Source organism: Salvelinus sp. IW2-2015, linkage group LG2, assembly GCF_002910315.2.
Source record: "Salvelinus sp. IW2-2015 linkage group LG2, ASM291031v2, whole genome shotgun sequence".
Lineage (NCBI taxonomy): Eukaryota > Metazoa > Chordata > Actinopteri > Salmoniformes > Salmonidae > Salvelinus > Salvelinus sp. IW2-2015.
Genome location: NC_036839.1, coordinates 25,679,339 through 25,685,805, shown reverse-complemented (window position 1 = coordinate 25,685,805; position 6,467 = coordinate 25,679,339).

The following is a 6,467-nucleotide window of genomic DNA, read 5'->3' as shown; positions in this document are numbered from 1 at the left end:
TCTAAAACTCCCAGACTTTCTCAAAATTCACCCCACCTTCCATGTATCTTTAAATAAACCAATCTGCTCCAGTCCACTGCCCCCTCCTGCAGCTGCTCCTCCACCCCCTCGGCTCATCGAGGACCATCATGCCTATACTGTCCGGCGGCTTTTGGATGGGTGCCGTCGGGGCCGCGGTTGGCAGTATCTGGTGGACTGGGAGGGATACGGGCCTGAGGAGCGCTGCTGGGTGCCCCGTCGTCACATTCTGGATCCCTCCCTCGTACAGGACTGCTATACCTCACACCCAGACAAACCGGGTCGTGCGCCAGGTGGCGTCCGTAGAGGGGGGGGGGATACTGTCACATCTGCTCCTGCTATGCCCTCTGGTGGTCATCCGGTGTCCTCTTGAGCTGCAGTTCTCTCCCTGTAATCTCTCTCTCCCTCTCCCTCTCTTTGTGATTGTGTGGTTGGAGACCGGTGTGCTGGAGTCAGAGCAGATCCCTACCTGCAACTCGTCAAATAAATCAAGATCTCTACAAATACTCATTCCTGCCACTTCCACTCTGCCAGATCGTAATCTCTGCTCAGTCAGTCATTATCCTAGCCTTTTGTTAGTTCTCTAGATCCTGTTGCTCTGCTGTGCTTGTTTCCCTGCCTTACACCGTTTTGTCCTCTCTTGCAGTCATCGCTCTGTCTCTGGCTCCTGTTCCACATCTCACCACCTTGCCCTGGATATCACTCACCATCACTACCTTGGATTCTCCTCAGGACCTGTTTCCCTGTTCAACTCAGCCAACTCCAACCTCAATCTACACTTCTGTTTTTTCTGCAACCCATCTGAGCTACCGCGGTTCTGCACTCCATATTTCTCTGTGTACAATAAACATTTTGGTTCATTCATCCCGGCTTCCTCTTCTGAGTCTGCTCTTGGATTCCCCCGTTTCGCTCCACGTAACATGCTTTGCTTMTTTGACACCACATTCCATAAAGAAAGTCCTGCCAGCTCTAGTTTTATCTTATCTTGATTATTGTCCAGTCATAATTATGGTCAAGTGATGCAAAGAAGGACCAAGGTAGCCCTTTCCTGCATTCAAATTACCTAGCGGCCTCATGGGTGGAATGTTTTCAATATTTTTCTGAATTCCATAATTAATCCACTTTTATTTTTATGCCGGATATCCAGTGTTTCTATGTCACACAGTTTTGTTATACTTCAGTCTCCTGTGATGTACAGTACCAGTCAAAAGTTTGGACACACCTACTCATTCAAGGATTTTTCTTTATTTTTACTATTTTCTACATTGTAGAATAATAGTGAAGCCCTCTAAACTATGAAATGGAATCATATAGTCATATAACCAAAAAAGTGTTTTTCATATTTGAGATTCATCAAAGTAGCCACCCTTTGCCTTGATGAGAGCTGTGCACACTCTTGGCATTCTCTCAGCCAGCTTCATGAGGTAGTCACCTGGAATGCATTTCAATTAACAGGTGTGCCTAAAGTAATTTTGTGGAATTTCTTTCCTTCCTAATGCGTTTGAGCCAATMAGTTGTGTTGTGACAAGGTAGGGGTAGTATACAGAAGATAGCCCTATTTGGTAAAAGACTAAGCCTACATTATGGCAAGAACAGCTCAAATAAGCAAAGAGAAATGACAGTCCATCATTACTTTAAGACATGAAGGTCAGTCAATATGGAGCATTTCATGAACTTTGAAAGTATCTTCAAGTGCAGTCGCTATGATGGAAGTGGCTCTCATGAGGACTGCCACAGGAAAGGAAGATCCACAGTTACCTCTGCTGCAGAGGATAAGTTCATTAGAGTTACCAGCCTCAGAAATTGCAGCCCAAATAAAAACTTCACAGAGTTCAAGTAACAGACACATCTCAACATCAACTGTTCAGAGGCTGTCTCTTATACACATCTAGATGTGTATAAGAGACAGGAGTAGGTGAACGGATGATCTCTGCATGTGTGGTTCCCATCGTGAAGCATGGAGGAGGAGGTATGATGGTGTGGAGTTTGCTTTGCTGGTGAAACTGTCGGTGATTTATTTAGAATTCAAGGCACACTTAACCAGCATGGCTACCACAGCATTCTGCAGCAATACACCATCCCATCTGGTTTGTGCTTAGTGGGACTGTAATTTGTTTTTCGACAGGACAATGAGCAAAAACACACCTCCAGGCTGTGTAAGGGCTATTTGACCAAGAARGAGAGTGATGGAGTGCYGCATCAGATGACCTGGCCTCCACAATCACCCGACCTCAACCAAATTGAGATGGTTTAGGATGAGTTGGACATCAGAGTGAAGGAAAAGGAGTCAACAGCATATGTGGGAACTCCTTCAAGACTATTGGAAAAGCATTCCAGGTGACTACCTCTTGAAGTTGTTTGAGAGAACGCCAAGAGTGTGCAAAGCTGTCATCAAGGCAAAGGGTGGCTACTTTGAAGAATCTAAAATCTAAAATATWTTTTGATTTATTTAACACTTTTTTGGTTACTACAAGATTCAATGTGGCGCAGCGGTCTAAGGCACTGCATCTCAGTGCTAGAGGCATCACTACAGACACCCTGGTTCGAATCCAGGCTGTATCACAACTGGMTGGTATTGGGAGTCCCATAGGGCGGTGCACAATTGGCCCAGCATCGTCCCGGTTTGGCTGGTGTAGGCCATCATTGTAAATAACAATATGTTCTTAACTGACTTGCCTAGTTAAATAAATGTTTCACAATGTAGAAAATATTAAACATAAAGAAAACCCCTTGAATCAGTAGGTGTGTCCAAACTATTGTCTGGTACTCTTTGTAAATTGTAAGTAATTTGTTTCAAATGTTGGACCCCAGTATGACTGACTAGCTGTTGGCTAATGGGGATCCTAATAATAATTTTAAAATTAAGTCCAGTTGTGCAAAACAATGTCACCTAGTGTTACAATAACGTTCCCAGAACACATTTAATCTGTTCTTTAAAAGGTTCCCAGAATGTATATTTAGGTTGTGGGAACATTGTGGGAATATGACAAGTAATAGTTCCCAAAACACTAAAACTGTCCAGTTGCGCTGACATTCAGATAATGGTTGCACAGGATATGCCCACAATTTTGCACAATGTTCCAAAATGTCCAAATAAGTTYGTTTTATGACATTCATAGCGTATTTGTTTTAGTTTTAACATGATATTCCATCGATGTATATCGCAGTATACATTCAGTATACATTCGACCTTGCCTTAAGTCTTCCGAACATTTAAAGAACATTTAGAAAATGTWATTTTTCAGTTTTATCTAATATTACCACAACATTCTCAGCAGGCACATTTGTAGCTCCTTAAAGCATAAGAAAGCAGATTGGAATAMATCSTCACTATGGTTCTCTCCAGATTTAATGGCAATTCGCATTTGAGGACTTTAGTGTATCTCTAGTCATATCCCCCACAATGTTCCCACCACTTAAAGAAACATTCTGGGAACATTTAAGRAACAGACTAAATGTGTTCTGGGAACATTATTGTAACATCACCTCAATGTTTTTTTCCACCCTAAAAGAAACATTCTAGAATCATCTGCACAAAGGGACAGTTTTTTATGTTTTGGCAACATATCTTTTGTGATGTCTCCACAATGTTCCCACAACCTAATGAAACATTCTGGGAACCTTTAAAGAACAGACWAAATATTTTTCTTGGAACATTCTTGTCACATCAGGTGAATATTGTTTGTACCCTAAAATAACCATTGTATAAATATCTAGCCCCAAATAGATTTTTTGTTGTTGTTTTGGGAACATATCTTTTGTGATCTCCACACAATGTTCACACTAGACTGTTCCCACAACTTAAAGAAACATTCTGGGAACCTTTAAAGAACAGACAAAATGTTTTCTGTGAACGTTTTTGCAACATCAGGCAAATGTTTTCTACAAACATTGTTTAATCATCAGCACACTGGACAGTTTTTGTGTTATGAGGACATTTGACGCAACCTAACGAACGTTCTGGGACCTTTCACAGAAACWATTTTGGTTTGCTGGAAAAATATTTCTGTCTCAGTTGGTAGAGCATGGCACTTGCAAAGGCAGGARTGTGGGTTTGAATCCCAGGACCACTCATACGAAAAAATGTATGCACGCATGACAGTAAGTCACTTTCGATAAAAGCATCTGCTAAATGGCATATATTACCTGGAAACCTAATGAGAACTTTTGGGGAATGTTCTGTGGTGGTTGTTACAGATGTTTTGGGGGATGTTATTATCCTAATGTTAGATAAAACCCTAACTTGAACGTAATGGTAATCTTAGCTAATGTTCTGGGAACGTTCCCAGTTTGCTGGCTCAAAAGCAATTTCAGTAGAGATTATCCATTGAGCATGCTTTTTAGCCCAGGACTAGGYTTAGTAAACTGTGTCCGGGACCATAGGCTTTGAGGGTGTAGAATAATATTAAAAGATGAGGGATAATGTCAATATACATAACATAGAATGGGAAAATATATTGCCAGTTATCAATGGCTGATATCAATGTCTTTTAAACCCTGTTTTTACCTGCCGCTAAAATGCGTCCTTCGTCCTGATCTTGTCTGTTTACASTTATAAGATCTGCTCACAATCAGATCCCAATGTGTCTTTTAGTCGCCTACACCTGTCTAAAAATGTGGGCAAAATCAGGACGAAGGAGGCATGTTAGAACCAGGTATAAAAAGRGCTTCTGTGAGAGACAGGGTCAGCACTGGTTCACCATGACAAGGCGCCATCTTGCCAAGGCATCAATGTACTGTACATCTACAGAAAAGGTGAACAAATGCACAATTTACACTGTACATTCAGAAGAAAAACGTTTTATTTTCATCAGTGCAAGTGCAACCTGATCCTTACTTATTAACATTTCAGCTGACACTGTAATTTGTGCCATATAGATGTGTCACATCATGCACAAAGACGTTGAAAGCACACTTAACTAAGCGCCTACTACTTACCATGTTGTGATTGCAAGCCGTGTCTGCATCCGCATCTCACTTATCTGTCACCTAGAGAAATTACCCATCTAGCATTTTAGCAGCAGCGACAGTGCCTCAACTGTGCGTGTGCGTGTGCGTGCGCGTGTGTGTGTGCGCGTGCGTGCGTGCGTGCGTGCGTGCGTGCGCGTGTGTGTGCGTGCGTGCGTGTGTACGAGGCTGATTGGCTTAAAGAACATGCTGTGCCGATGCTGTTCCTGAAATGAGAAGGGTGACCCATATTTCTATCCAGCTCTATAGTGAAATCCTTCAAAGTGTGTGTGTGCGTTTGCATGCATGCCTGTGTGTGTGTGTGCGTTTGTGCCTGTGTGCCTGCATACAGTATGTGTGTGTGCATGTTTGTGTGTGTGACGGGTGAGGGGGTGGGTCAGGAGCCAATTAGAGTGTACATTGCTTTGGGGAGCTAACAGGGAGGGAGCTAACACGTTGCTATTAAAAAAGTGAGAAAACATGCCTGAATTACCGAAGAGTAGGGATATGACATCAACCCAGGGCTCTGTCACGACTGATCCAGATGAGCCCTGATAGGGGTTGGGAGAGCCTGTGTTGTCGTTTATACTCCATTTAAAGGAGCATAGAACTGACACTGACAGAGAGGACAGAAACAAGGCTAGACACACACAGAGACAGTATACACACATGCAGGCAAGCACTCATACGCACATACACACACAGATGCACATACTCACGTACACACACAAACAGCATCCTACAATACAACACATACTATATGCCTCTCTGCATGGCTGCTTTGTCCAGTGAGGTATTATGAGTTTTTTTTCACTCAAAGACTAATCCGCCCTTGACATTTTACAACATGTTAGCATGAGAGCCCCAGAGACAGCCTGAGAAGAGAACTCTAGTTACTGTACAGTATATCCCTTAATGACAAGGGCCATACCGCTGTACTGTACAAGCAAACTCCTAGAGAGCTGAGCTCTGTATTTTCTATTCTCTCTTTTTTCTCTCCCCTCCACTTGAAAACATGCAGCACCTCTTTAGGTGTTCAAAACCTTGAATCCCTGATATCTAATATTAATATCAGAATCTTGTATAAAGTTTTTTCATGGTCGTGTCCAGTATGGCACCGTATTCCGTATGGGCCCTTGTCAAAAGTAGTAGTGCACTATATGGATAATAGGGTGCGATTTGGGATGCATATCATACTGTATTAAAAACATGTATTCTGGTTATAATGTATTGTCCATTCAATTGGGTTGCATGTGGTTGGTTCTACTGTACTATTGATCTGTCAATGAATGACTCTTTGTTTTTTTTAACTAGCATATTGATATTTCAAAAGCTATGGACTTTCTACTCATGCAGAAAATTGGGCTATTAAATAGACTCAAAGTTATTTCTGGCACACAAGTCTTAAGAGAAGCATTGTGGTAACTGGCTTTTAAATGGGTTTCCGCAGGGACCTGGATGAAGTGGGATCAGGTAACCTAGCTACATTGGTCAATTTGATT